A 15,765-nucleotide genomic window follows, 5' to 3' on the forward strand; every position below is an offset into this window, starting at 1 on the left:
CCGATGACGACGCATTGGACCCTTCGGCCTGCGAGGTGCTGATATTCTAAATCCTAGGCCATGCCTTTTTTCCTGAATGTTTCCCGACTGCTACTAATACCCCAGTAACGAGGCATAACGGAATTAAAGGACCCTGCTCGGGAGAGAGATGAGAATGAATAAATAAACAGGAACGAGGAGACAACAGCAGTCTGAGATCAAAGTGCAACCAATTGTCAGGAGGCAAGATGGTGGGTGGGGTGGGGGGGGCGAACGGAGATGGGCTACCCTGAGAGATCACAGGTCTGACACACTCCTTTAGCCATTTAGAATAATCCATATCTGCACTCTGAAACACCACGGCTGCCTTGGCTGTCAGGTTGCGTTTTAATATGAAAAGAGCAACACTAAGGAGGACGGTAACCTTCCAAGTTTCAAACTGCTGGGACTACCCCGACTGAATAAATAAAACCACTTCTGCAAAAACTCTCCCCCTCATGTGTCGTGCAGATTGAAGTACAGAACAAAACCAAAATTGATGGAAAAAGCACTCCAAGCACTTAAGGGTGAACTTAACACTGAAGTCAGTGAGCTACTAAATCGTGTATGAACATCTTTTCGTATTATTTTTTAAGGTGGAAATTCACAAAAATACTGGAAGAAAAACTGACTGCTTTATAAAAACTATTAACTGGCATTCCACATCCCATAACGCCAGCTTCAACATGTCACTCAAGCCATTACAAACTAACTTAAGAGGATATGAACAAGTAAGTTGTACAGTGCATGGATGCATTAAGACATTTTCCTACATTTCTCTTTTGCAGATGAATGACATTAACTGGAAATTAATTCTGCAATCTAATATTTACTAGACATAAACCACCTATGAGCACAGTGACAAACTCTTACTTCCTGCTTTATACTGTGGAACTTGCAGAAAAGTGATGGGGCCCATGAACTTAAAACGAAGCAAAGCCAAACAAACGCATTTAACTCGTACCGTGTTACCAGCAAACCTGGAAGTGCTGTAACCCAGGGCCATGCGGCAGTTGCTGGCCCATAAATTACCATATAGGGTGGTCAGTCCACTTTGGTCCCAGATCCATACCAACCCGGCTACTCACTTCTGGAATGTTTCGCTTCCTGAGGGCCCCCAGTTGCTGCATAGCATTTGTGGCACAGCAACACTCATGTTTGTCCACCTGGCACAAAAACACTGTGGGCAATGCCTTCTCTGCATTTACCTTTTACCGCTATCTCTGAAAAAGGAAGCATTCTTCTAGACTGCTCGCTTAAAATAACTCTTACCCAAAAATGATGTCAAATGTTTACGTTAATAAAACACTTACCACGTGCACCAAGTGTTCACCCTACATCGGAGAGCCTTTCATAACAGTGAAGCACCAACATCATGCTGTAGCTACCCTTATCACGCTTCATTAAAATATTCTTGATGACAACATGTTTCAGTGCAACATCACAACTGTCAGTCATTAAAGCCTTCTCTTGTTGTTACAAATTTTAGTCCATTTGGCAGCACTATTATCCATTAGCTGATGAAGGAAGAGTTAAACATCCAAAGGAAACCACACACAAAGACAAACAAAACAGAGACTGGAGGAAGGAAACTGCCTTCTTTTGAAAGTGACTTGAATAATTCATCAAGTGGAATCTCAAATTAAAATAATTCATTAACAGATGGCATCTTCTCTTTCCAGCTCACCCATTCTCATTGGCATTCTCCGAATTTACACCGAGGGCTCATTTCTCCTGTTAAAAAGCTAACCCCAGCCCATTCTCTGTGCTCCAGTTCAGACCGTGGGCCTCTCAGTGTCTGGGGAAGCAGAGTATAAATCAGCATTATGGTGGAAGCTCCACTATTGAGACCTGGACATCTGAATGAGGTGTAAATCTCCGGTATCAACACAGGGTTGGGCGTTTAATCAGACTATTAGAACCCTGACTGACTGGTATGAGGATCTCCTGTGAACAGACGAGGAAGGGTATAAAAGGGACAGGGCCAGAAGAACAGACCACAACCAACGTTTATTTGTACGGCGGTGAGACTAAACCGTTGTCATTTAAAAATAAACTATGTACGGAGGCTTCGCCAGATAGAATCTCATCATAATCAAGAGAGAATAAAACATATTGACACCTTCCCTCATTTCATTTTTACTTCAGACAAATTTTTCCCTGGATTAAAACAACAAAAAAGGATTAAAACATTATTAATCTCAAGTCAAACTTGACAGTAACAGACTTCAGGGAAGCTAAGTGAGCTCAATGCTGCAGCCTACCTTAAAGGTTGCAGCGCTGGCTACGTGGGTCTCAGGCAGTGCATGAACGAGGCCTCTGGCAGCTGGGAAAGCAGACAGCAGCGTGTATTGCGAGAGACCTGTCCCATACTTCTGTCCTTCCCGCAGCATGCACTGCTATCGCATCAGAGTCAGAAGGGAAGACGATGATCGCTGGGAGAGGAAGAGAAATCTGTAAACAAACAGGCAAAAAAAATAAAATTAGGAAGATGTTAGATTGGATAGAAAAATGATGAAAGTTCAGACCATTACCTCCATGAACAGCTGTTTGTTATGAACTGAAGGGACACTTCCCTTACATTCCATCTGAGAACACATGATCTTTAATTTGTGGAGGTCACACAAAATGTCTTTGCAGGACCCAGCTCCTATTCTAACCATAGTGGCATTACTTTTCTAGAGCGCCTGGTAGCTGAACACAAATCTGATAAATCACCTGTGAAAATGATTGCAGAAAGCTCTCGTCTGACAATCTGTTCCAAGTCCTCCAAATACTGCATACTTTTTACATGTATATCTGATCATTCCCTTATACCCCTGCAACAATACCACACTCCTACACTTCTAGCTGCCTGGTGGTCTCGATCAGAAGGGTCCAAAAGCAAAGATCCACAAGTTCTTGTTTTAGGCTTTGATGTGGTGGAAGGAGCTCCCTCTCTCCCTCGGAACAGCCGAATCCCTTTCAGCATACGAGGAGCGTCTCAAAACCAATTTCTTCCACACATGCTTCTCCTGACTTGCTCCATACATTTGCAATACAAGATGTGTCGCAATCATCTTCGTATTTCCTAACTCACAATTGCAGAGTTTGTTCTGCTATATGTGCTGGCAAAAAAACAAAAAAAAATGCACCTGCTTCTAAAATTCTTCACCTGTTGTGAAATGCACCTTTATTTCCCATGAACCGTGTTCGCTTTGAGGACAAAAGAGTCTACTAAATGAATAAGAGTAAATGTAAATTTAGGAGAAAACGTTGCCAATAATGCATGTGTTGCTATTACTATATTATTATTGCGGCACAACAGGCAGGAGAAACACAGACAAACTGAACAGCATTTAGCTACACGGCATGGCATTCATTTTGAAACCAACTGCATTCACCATCATGTTTGGAAAAAGCGCAAGCATCACAAGGAGGTGCGGTGGCGCAGTGGGTTGGACCGCAGTCCTGCTGTCCAGTGGGTCTGGGGTTCAAGTCCTGCTTGGGGTACCTTACGACGGACTGGCGTCCCGTCCTGGGTGTGTCCCCTTCCCCCTCCGGCCTTACGCCCTGTGTTGCCGGGTAGGCTCCGGTTCCCCGTGACCCCGTATGGGACAAGCGGTTCTGAAAATGTGTGTGTGTGTGTGTGTGTGTGTGTGTGTGTGCAAGCATCGCACTCTTTGCCATTTAGCTGCATAGCCGCATACTACAATACACAGATTCTCCCCGTCCACGCTCCGACGAGTGTGACGCAGCCAGGGCTACGTCAGCAGGGAGCTCAGCCCACCGCTGCAGTGGAGAAAGGCAGATGCGCACATCTGTATGGCAGACACAGCAGTTCCGCAGCGACGGAGCCCCAGCTGGGCAGAGAACATCCCAGCCGCATTCCACTTCACTGGTGCCGACTTTAAGCTGCCTGAGCCGCTTAGTAACAATTATTACATGCAACTCAACAACCGTTCTTGAGGATCTGTGGCTGAGAGCTGCCAAACTGTTCATGGAAGCAGGCAATAAAAAAACCTTTACAAGTTATCACTAAGCAAGTTAAATTATTCTGATGAAATACAGCAAGGAAGCATGTGGTTTTCATCACCAGGTAAAATACAGTACTGTGCAAAAGTTTTAGGCACTTGGAGGGGGAAAAAAAAAAAGCTGCAAAGTGAGAATGCTTCCAAAAATAATGCTCTTAATTAATAAACTTCCTACAAAGCTTAGTAACCATCCATTGTCACCAACCGCTGGGCGTGACAGGCTTGGCTGGTTTCATGCAGTGTGTGTGTGTGTGTGTGTGTGTGTGTGTGTGTGTGTACTTTCTTTCAACGACATACAAAGCCTTACTGTCATATGTAACTTTTTTGCAAAAGTAATGCTTGGAAATCTAAAATATGCTCTTTCTCATCGACACCAATGCAGAAGACATTAAATAACCATCTTAAACAAATATTTTCTGTGAAACATCTAAGTGCCTAAGACTTTTGCACATTACTGTAAGTAAATAAATCCAGTTATTATATTGGTCTCCAAACAATGTCTTCAACTGCAGTGTTATTTCCCATAAATGCGCTTGAAAAATCAGGATTAACATTAACCCACAACCTAAAAATGTAACCACATGACACACACACACACACACACACACTTGTAACAGTCCATGTGACTTTATTCACTCATACGTCTTACAGGCAAACTCTGACCCTGCACTAACAGTTAGGCTCTTAAAGGCAGAGCATGGGGAGGAGGGTTTACACACACATACACACACACACACACACACACACACACACACATCTGCAAGCAATAATCTTCTGTGGCATGTGAGCGCTTAAGGACTGGATTAATGGCCCTGTTGTTTTAAGAGCACAGTCGCCCCTTTTGCAAAGCAACTTCAGTACGATTCGCAGGCAGGGTACAACCGGCAGTTGGGAACCCCTTACAGAAACGGTCTGGCTGTGATTAGTGCGGCAAAATCCTGATAGTTGACCCATATCTTCTAAAGATCGCACTCAGCAAACATATGAAGTAATGTTCTGTGCATTTATTTTTCCTGAAGGTTCATTTTAGCTGCAACCTACGTTTGCATTTCCCTTTTAACTGATGGAAGAGCGTTTGAGTTATACATCCGTTACACTGCTCTTCGCGACTGCACTTTTAGAGTAAACTGCTGAAGTCGGATGGCACGTTGGATTTAAATATATTTGGAAACAAAAAGGAAATGAATACCTTGTGCCCATTTTGTATGCATATTTTCTCCAAACACTCAGTTCAGCTTGACCCAGAGATGAATACCATATTTAAAAGAACCTGTTTATTTGACAATGGATTCTATTTGGTTCAAGCCACTTGTCACGGAGGATTTTCAAGGGCTATAAAGCTGGGAAGGTGACGCACACTTGTACAAGAGCACCACTAGGCCGAGAACTTCTGAAACACCTCTGTGGTTGTTCAGACTACTATGAATTCATGGAAACTGACATATTTTCTCTCTCTCTATCTCTCTCTCACACAACCGCTCTTATTGTCAACAAAACAAAGGAGTTGATAATAGATCCACGGAGAAGGAGGGAGCAACACTCATCACTGCATATTGGTGAGACAGTGGTGGAGAGGGTGAGCAGCTTCAGATTCCTGGGTGTTCACATTACTGAAGATCTCACCTGGTCTCACAACACAACAGGTCAAGAAATCACGTCAGCGTCTGCATTTCTTGAGAAGGCTGAGGAAATTTGGCATGCCAAGCCGAATCCTCAGAAGCTTCTATAGGCGTGCGATCGAGAGTGTCCTCACCAGCTCTGTCACAGTGTGGTTTGGAAGTTGCACAGTACAGGATCGTAAGGCGCTACAGCGAGTGGTGAAAGCTGCTCAAACCATCACTGGAACATCCTTACCGTCACTGGAGAGCCTATACCAGGCCAGAACCATCAGGAGAGCCATTAACATCATCAAGGACAATAGTCATCCCCAGCACAGCCTTTTCACACCCTTACCATCACAGGCAGACCCTACAGGAATGATAAAGCCAGGACCTCAAGGTTGAAAAACAGTTTTAACCCACAGGCCATAAGGCTTGTGAACAACATCCATCCAACTGCCTCTCCACCCATCACAGCAGACACACTTCACCCTCTGAGCCTGAGAGGGTCAACTACCCCCCATCGCTCCAACACACACATACACATCCACAACGCCAATAACATCAGAGACCACAGACTACCTCCGCATACCTTGCGTACACAAATACACCCCCCCCCCCCCCCCCAACTGGGAATAGATCCAATCTACCTCTGCAGGACTTTGCACACATACGACTTCCATGTTTACATTGCGCACTGCACACTTTATATACGCACATAACCTTGTTTCTTGGATTTTTGCACTAATCGTAATTTTAGTCATTTTTGTAATTTGTGACCTTGCACTAATAGTAATTTTTCTAAATTTGTGATTTACACCCTCTGTTCTCCTTGTGTTTTTCTTTCCTTATGTCCTTATAATTTACATCATAGGCTGCTGAGAGGATTCACAGAGTAAGAATTTCATTGTACGGTGTAACAAACTGTTTACTGTACACATGGCGAACTCTTGAATTGAATTGAATTATTGAAACTGATTAGCCTACATTTGGGTAAGAATTAAATCCAACAGAAGAACAGAGGTCTATGGGTATCTATGGATACAGGCAACTCTGGAACACTATATCACAAGGTAGCATGGTGGCACAGTGAATAGAATTGCTGTCTCACAATAGCAGAGTGGTGTGTGAGGATGGGGGTTTGAGCCCCACTCAGTCTGTGTGGAGTTTTCATATTCTCCCTGTGTATGTGTGGGATTTGTCCTGCTGGTTATATCGTTGCATAGAACTTCAAAAGTACCTTTACACTTGTCATAATAAGAAAACAGCTTAGTCTATTGATTTAAATGGTTGGGGGAGGTATAATTTAAATTCCTTGACTTCATGCTTTAGAAAGCAGTGGAACATTTCTTCCAGCCTTGTTTTTGGAATTGGAGAAGTTTAAAAAAATGCATATACACATAGAAAAAGACACTGCAGCAGGTGAAGGTTGCCCAGTGTGCCGCTTACACTGCGAACATACTGAAGCAGCACCACCACCCTGCCTAAGGAGCTGAGGAAAAGAGGAGGCAAACACTGAAGGAAAGAGTAAATAACTTTAACTGGCACGGAGCTGCCCTTCGTGTGAGAACAGCAGCTCTGTAATAATGTCTGGAGGAGGTCTGGGCTTTCCCGCAGGTCATGCGCTCCTGTCATATTTCTACGGCACTGGGAAGTAACTGCCGAATATTTCCCCCTGCTAAACCCCTCCAAAACTGCACTTCTGACACAGAGCCATGGCAACCGTAACACAGAAAAGGAGGAGGGTGGGAAGATTGCAGGGGAGAAGGCAGGAGGTAAACTACTTACTGTGAGACAGGAGGAGATGTTCAGGGCAGTTGCACTTGGCACAACTGGTGTGTCGATTGAAGTAACTGTGTTGTAACAAGAGAAATTATAGGCTGACCTATTGGTGTATCTAAGTGTACTTTTGTCCAGCTGAATAATACACACACACACACACACACATTTTCTGAACCGCTTGTCCCATACAGGGTTGCGGGGAACTGGAGCCTACCTGGCAACACAGGGCATAAGGCCAGAGGGGGAGGGGACACACCCAGGGTAGGACGCCAGTCCGCCACAAGGCACCCCAAGAGGGACTCAAACCCCAGACCCACCGGAGAGCAGGACCCGGTCCAACCCACTGCACCACTGCGCCACCACGCCCCCCAGCTGAATAATAATGGTACAGTAATACTGTCCTGAATTAAGAATTAACTGTATCAAGCTGCTAAACAATTAACCAGTACTGGATGCATAAGCAAACTAAATTAAATGCAAATTTATTCTGCTGAATGTCAATCAAAAACAGAGCACGAAAGCCATTCTATCAGCAAACACCTCCTCGGTTTGGAAAATCGAGCAATGACTTTTGCTCTTATCTGGAGCTACAAACCACCTCTGACCCAAAACTGATGAATCCCTTCCAGTGTTCATGAAGGGTTTCTAAACACACCTCCTCCACCAGCTTTGACCCACTTCCCCTCCCAATATCCTGACAGCAACATAAATTTGTCTCTCACCTGCTGAGATTATTAACATATTTGCTCATTGAATCTCGTTTCTATCAGAAGCTACTTGAGTAATTTACACTAGTAAAATGGGAATGAATAGGCAAGCTGTGCTTTGGTTATTATGTGTGTGTATCCAAAGCTACACAGTACGTCTGTTGTTGAAAGCAGTTCTGTATAGTGAGATGTATGGCGCCTTCACAGAAACGTGTCTGCCAAATGAATAAAAATAAGTGCAAGTGTAATGAGACTGAAAAAGGAGTTGTCACCTAGGGATTTAAAAAGAAAGCATATCAAGACAGATAATAAAGAGTGCAGCAACAACAAAAACCACAATGGTATATGACCCATGAGGAAAAGGGTTAGCAGCCCCTGATTTGGGGTTCTGACCCCAAAACCACTCCAGAGAAAATGTGACATGTTACAGATTGTAGAAGTGTACCGTTTTGGATCACACAGCACTCAAGAATGCTGCAGGCTGCACTTTGGGTGTTCTGCTACCGTGTTCCACGTGTTGGACTCAACAGGCTGCCTTTGGCTGAAAGGCCTGAAAGCAGACGCAGAGTCAGGACCCCCACTACACCCCTCCCGGTGTAAAGAGAATGTCAAAGAGCAGATGTGAGAGAACAGAGATGTTCCTCTGTTGAAGAGCAATAGTGCCACAACCACACATATCCTCTTGTGATATAATAAAGGCTTTCTTGTATGCCAGTGCAGATTTGGTGAACACAGAATTTGAGCTGCATGCACTATACAGGGATTAATAGATATTTTGCATGTACTAACTGCTCTGTGTAGAAAGTGTGTGTAAAGAAGGGAAGGGAAAAAAAAAACTGGTGCTTCCTCATTTCAGAAGAACTGAAATAACATACACAGAAGTTGGGGAAGTACAGTAAACAATGTGCACAGAAGTCCCTGTCAGAATACACTTAATAAAGTTTGTGTTTCTCCTGAACAGATGGAGAAATGAGAGTAAAACCTGTACAGGCCAGTTCAAATTTAATAATAGCTCAGAAAGTTGCGAAATCTTCAAAACATTTTCTTTCTCAATAGAAACAAATACAATAAGAATGTGTAGTACAGAAATCAGTGGCACTAAAATCTAAGTATATTACGCACTTCATGTTGCCATCAGTCAGAATAGGATAAATCTGTACAATTACCTCTGAATAATCACAAGAGAATTACATAAATAACTCTATATTAACTAAATATAGTGAAATATTGCCTTTCCTTAGTAAACAAAAATGTCATAAAGATGGCACAAATTTTTCTAAAAATTAAAATTACACATCAAAAAGGAACAAAACTAAACAGACAAAAGGAGAAGGATTAAAGAATCATTAATTTCTGAAATCCTGCACAATCAGTTGTTGGTACTGCTGTATCCATGTTTTGACACACACACACAGTTTGAAACCACTTGTCCCATACGGGGTCACGGGGAACCGGAGCCTAACCTGGCAACACAGGGTGTAAGGCTGGAGGGGGAGAGGACGTACCCAGGACAGGACACCAGTCCGTTGCAAGGCACCCCAAGCGGGACTCGAGCCCCAGAGCCACTAGAGAGCAGGACCCGGTCCAACCCACCATGCCACCGCACCCCCCTTTGAGAAACAGTACTACCTTAATATTAATCTATGTATTCTCCCAACACACAATTCATTTCTTTGCAACAAGATTATTCTTCAGTAAGTGGGATGCCATAAAAAAAACCTTCCTAGTCCCTGTTTAGGTGTGCTTTTTGCCTCTTGTTAGCCAAGATCATGAATCAGGTGCATTTCAAATGATTCCTTAGTTCACTGGTCTTCACTAGTTGAAGTCCCCAGAAATTATTAAGAAAACATCTCTAAAATGATATATTCTCCAGCACTGACCTCTTACTATATTTTAATTTACTGCTTACCCAACATAACAATATGTAGCAGTTTATTTCAAGCCAAAAGACAATTGCTCCAATTTTCTCCATTTGCTTCTCGAAGATGATGTGTTTGCTCAGAGATGGCCAGCTAAACTGAATCAAAGCCATGGTGTTATGTATAAATGTTCATTTCTACATCCCAGTCACTGTGTCCTCAGACAGGAAACAAATAAGATTTCTAATACTTGAAAATGTCAAATATCAAATGTCAAACACCCCAAGGAGGAGGGGTTATGGAAATCAAACAAGGTCTAAATTTAGACTGACAGCTTGCAGCTCACTAAGAATTAAAACATCCATTTTCAATATTTACCAGAGGCTCTGCATTTATAAAACAAAACAAATCAATATTTAAAATTGGCACCTTGCCATACACAAAGTACAGTTAATGCAATTTCTCTGCAATGCCTGCCTGTATACACACAAACTCACCCCCCCCCCCCGAAAAAAAGGCAAGTGCTCAATCTCAAAACTGGCCATCCATCCAAAATATTCCTTTCCTAAAGACTTGACTGTTGAAGCACTAGCTCTTTAAGAACATCATTTAGTATGCACATATATTTCACAGTAATATTTTCTGCACCATGCCCTGCAGCAGCAGGGTGCACAATTTTGGGATAAAGGCTTTTTTTCCTTACAATTTACAGAGTAAAAAACGTGGGTATGAATTTAACACAGCTACCAAGTGTAAAAAAGAGGGGGATGCGGTGGCGCAACGGGCTTGGCCAGGTCCTGCTCCCTGGCAGGTCTGGGGTTCGAGTCCTGCCTTTAGGGTGCCTTGTGACAGACTGGCATCCCGTCCTGCGTGTCTCTTCCCCCTCCAGCCCCATGCCCTGTGCTGCTAGGCTCCGGCTTACTGCAACCCCACTTGGGACAAGCAGCTTCAGCCTGTGTGTGTGTGTACCAAGTGTAAAAAAAGAGAGAAATAATATACAGAACATACCTTTCTAAGAGTATTCTCTTACCCATTCAGGTAATGCACACTTTTGTGTGTGACCAAACACAGTTGGTAAGAAAATGGGAGAAATAGTTTTTTAGGGATCATACACTTTGTAAAGATAGAGAAAAGCATAGCTATAAAAGTCAGAAAATAAATGTATTGTCTGTCCTCAGATCCATTTATATCAAAGTCACAGGGAAATTTACAGTGACCTTCATAAAATGATTTTCATTGCTAGATGTTGACTCCTTTTTCAAACTGTTATTTTTCTCTATATTTTCATCTAATGTGATCAAAAGAAAATTATGTCAATTAACAGTCATCTGGGAAGACTTACCACTGAACTGTTCAATAACTTTTCATGGTTAACTATGGTCCTGTATGCTATACGTACAGGTGGTCCCCGACTTACGATGGGGTTAGTTTCCGCGAAATTCTAAATCGAAAATATTGTGAGTCAAAAATGCATTTAATACACCTAACCTACCGAACATCATAGCCTAGGATACGTGCGATAGCCATTATGGATTTGCCGCCTTCATGCTGGGCAATTATCTTGAGTTTTTCCTCAAGAGTAACTGCCCTCCTCTTCTTCTTCCCACCAGTAGCAGGAGACACAAATGGGCATTTCTGTGGCATTATGGATGCACAAAACACAACCACATGACAGACTGGGTGATGCGGATCGCTGCCACTGCCCAGCACCATGAGAGACTATCGCACCGCATATAGCATGCCCAGGAAAAAATCAAAATTCAAAATCTGAAGCACGGTTTCTACTGAATGTCTATCACCAGCTCACCATTGTAAAGTCGAAAAATTGTTAGGTCAAACCATTGTAAGTCAAGGAGCATCTATACTATAGAAGTTTGGTATTTATGGTAAACCACATAATTCCTGTTCATTCAGCATTATATAACATTTCATTGGACTGAGGCCAAACAAAAAGTGCATAAATTTGAAATATACATGAGGTGAATCACATTTTGTCACGTGGTGCTTCTACACAAAAACACTGTGCAGCATAAATCATGCCATCATTTAGCATATTAAATAATTTACTAATTAACAGTCTAAACACTGAATCAAAGACTTCAAACAGAGCATTCTTGATTACCTACCATATATATGTATGTATATACAGTACACACACATTCGACTGACTGCAGCAATTGCAGCTTCCATACAATAATACACAGGGAAAGATATTCAACCCCTCGTGCCAAAAACCAAGGGGGCTAGACAAACCAACCATGCCACAATATACCATCCCTCCCAAAACCAACCAATTCCCTTCACAAAAAATATCATGGGCAAACACCATCCTCCTTGCCGGGAGCCACCGTGTGCACTTCGTTGGGGTTGTCAAGTGGGCACCTTCCTTCATTGATGTTTCATTGAATTGAGCCCACTACACCTCCAGAAGGCTCAACAGCGAGATCTGGCGTCCCAGACCCACCCCCCTCCATGCCCACAGTGCCATCCCAGCGGGATTCCAGAACTACATACCCTCAAGTGTACATCGTCCTACATTTAAACAGGGAAAATGAAAGGGCTTATGAAAGAAGCCTTTTCTAATCCTAGTGGAGTGTGTAAGCACCCCCACACTGGCACCTAGGCCACCTCCAGAGCCCGCACTAAGGGCCTGAGGGGGCCGTGTTGGCCAGCTCTCCATGTCCACCCAGACATCTTCCACCTTGGCCACCAGCCCCTGTCCAGCAGCCTGGGCTCCCAGAGGCCTGGTTTAAGATGCTTTTGCTGTAAACCTCTGAGCGCTAAGAACAAGATCAAGGCAAAATTATTTAAAAAAAAAAAATCACAAAAAAGATTTTCTTTTCTGGAACTGCATATGTAGGAGAGAGCTATATTTATCGCTCTTAATGTGCACCAGTCCAAAATTACATATGCACATTGTTTGTAGGTGAACTACTTTTTTAGCCAATAACTCTTTCCAAGACAATGCAAAATAAGTGAGAACACTCTTCCCTCCTACATTTCTGGTCACTGATGCTTCTGTTGCAGCTGGAGGTAAATCCTTTAAGCAGGATTTGTGGATTCCAACATGATTATAAACCACACAGTGCAACTAGGGAAGAGGGCAAGCAAGATAAAAAAAAAATGTACCATTCTGCATCAGTAAAAATACACTTTTCAGAAGCAAAAAATTCTCAACAATGCTTTAATTAAACTTTTGTTAAGAGCCCTTAAGTACATGATCTAAAGATGGACAAGCAAAGTCCTGGAAATGGACCAAAATCTCTTGAAACCTCCTTTACACTTTCAAAATAATTTATTGAAAAATTACCACCAAAACATTTATAAATTCTGAAATAATTTTCTTTTTTGTCAAAATGTTTATTGTTAAGAGACACTGCTCTTATCAGCTTAAAGCAAAAATAGAGTCAGGAAAGAATGGTTTCAGCATGGTTTTGAGCTTTGTGGCTGCATCAATAATTGAAATCTGCACACGATGGAAGCACAGGGCAATGGCATAAGAGGTAAGAGACAGAATTAGAAGCAAGGTGGGACCACAGCGCAGATGGTAAGAGGACTGCAGTGAACTCTTCACAGAGACAACCAGTGACTCCCAACAAAGAAAAAGACATAAAGCGATGGCATCAAATGCAGGCTTCAGTATGCAAGGGCAGGGTACAGACACACACACCAAAAAAGGTACAAGGAGGAATGCACAAAAACTGTGTTCCTCTGCCAAATGTAGCACAGCACATAAAGGAAATAAGTTAAAGAAGCTAGATCCAAAGTTGAAATCGTACATTAGAAAAAAGGAGCAAAGGTGAAAGAATGACAGACCACAGTAATGACTCCTTCAGAATGATATTTGCTGGGGCCAAGGCTAGCTGTTCATGTCTCTCCTCCTCTTAGCAAACTTCCCATGCTTAAGCAACAAAAAATTAGGATCCCTGAGTCAAAGTGGATAACAACATATGTGTAAAGCAGCGATCATGCAGATAAAAGAATGCACAAGTTGTCTTAACTGGCAATCCTATTTTTCTTACATTATAATACTCTAATGAAAACAAAACTATGACAAAATATCCTTTTATTATTACAGTGTGTAATATATACAAACACCCTTTGCAGGATATAATATAGGTGTTTTACTCATGACTAGTAAAATGGTTTACTTAGAAGTTTTTCTTCAATTAAACGGGGCAACATAAGTTTTCAAGTTACTTTCCTCCTGACTGAATCATGTTAGAGCTGTGATAATGAGCTGCATTTAAAGAGGTGATGTCTTCTTTTTGGCAAAGTCAGCCCCCAAAACCAACAGTGGACTGACAGCTCTGAGCCTGGCATCTGTAATTAAACCTTCTGCATGCTCAGGCTCCAAGCTAAGAAACACAGAAGGGAAAAAAAAAAAAAAAATGAAAGAAGTTTTTGTTAAATGGCTCCCTGATTTTATTTTCATGAAATGAGTCATGGTTGGGGTGAGCATCTGGAAAGCCACAAATGGCCATCTACTGGTCAATGCTTGGGAATAGCAGTACCAGCATCTTGGCCTCAGCTGTCCAGAATATCATGTTCTGAGGAGCTTCACAAAACTATTACAGCAGACGTAACATTTCAGCTGGTGGAGGAGCCGATTTCACACAATCAAACTGTGTCTCCACATCCAAAGGTTGCTGCTTTGAACCTCACTCACTACTGTAGTACCCTTAAGCAAGGTACTAACCTTAAAATCGTTCCAGTAAAATTAGCTGGCTGTATTTGTTTAAATTTATCCACTTAGCAGATGCTTTTCTCCAAAGCATCGTACATCTCAGAGAGAGCTGAGATAAATGAGTAAACGGTAGAGGTAGGTAGCTTAATGTCTACATTTATTCATTTAGCAGACACTTTTCTCTAAAGCAACTTACAATGTTAACCTGCTTAATTACGTACCCATTTTATACAGACTGCTAATTTCGCATAAGTATCTTGCTCAAGTACTACAACCAGAAATAGGGATCAAACCTATGACATTTGGACCTAAAGGCAGCAGCACTAACCACTGCACTACCAGCTAGCCCGTACTAAGCAGCTATTATTTATGTTATTCAAACATTCAACAAGCACCTTTGCCTTCTGAATCATAGTTATACATTCAGCACGTTCTCATGTGTGCCACTTTTTGTCTTCATTCACTCTTACATTCAGACTCTTTGCTGTTACTTCATCGCAACCAAGTAAAAAAAAAAAAAACATGGTGAGAATGTGTCAGAGTGCAGCGGAGCGGCTCGAATTACCTCTACTTACTAGGCTCTAGGCTCAACATCTACTCCCTCATACACTGCTTCTCTGATATGATATATATCGCTGATATATACAGTAGTATTTTCTAAACCTATTACAGCTCTGTGGCAGTCGGAGACACAATATCAGATATCGTTTTTGAAAATCTTTGGTTTGGATGATGAGGATGATTTCAAGAGGGGACCAGTCCAGTGCCATTGCTGCATTGGGCAGTGTATGTAACTACGTGTCGGCCCATGATGACGGAGGAGCACAAATACTACTGTCAATAAATGCAGTTAGAAACATAGACAGGGAAGCACATTGAACACGCTTTACCAGCTCGGAGTACATTCTACTTACGGCACCTACATTGTGTAAAAGGAAATAAATTATATGTGACGACAACATTTCAGATATCCTTAGGCTTAGTATTTAGCTTCTGCGTCCAAACTGATGCAGCCGTGTCCAGCAGAGCAGAGGCCCCGGCTACACAGTCACGGAGTCCGGGAGAGAAAAGGCGAAAGCGCCGTTCTGGTTCTTACATGAC

At 42.4% G+C, this 15,765-nt stretch overlaps 1 protein-coding gene across 1 annotated transcript in view; it reads right to left on the reverse strand.

The window, feature by feature from the left end:
• Nucleotides 1-15,765, reverse strand: part of LOC108918414 (nck-associated protein 5-like) — a 50,078-nt gene that overhangs the window by 33,283 nt on the left and 1,030 nt on the right. The window contains exon 3 of the mRNA XM_018725597.2: nt 2,283-2,472. The gene's annotated coding sequence lies outside the window, so the exon portion shown is untranslated. The remainder of the gene's footprint in view (nt 1-2,282; nt 2,473-15,765) is intronic.

The sequence above is a fragment of the Scleropages formosus genome, chromosome 22 (assembly GCF_900964775.1).
Source record: "Scleropages formosus chromosome 22, fSclFor1.1, whole genome shotgun sequence".
In the NCBI taxonomy this organism is placed as follows: Eukaryota; Metazoa; Chordata; class Actinopteri; order Osteoglossiformes; family Osteoglossidae; genus Scleropages; species Scleropages formosus.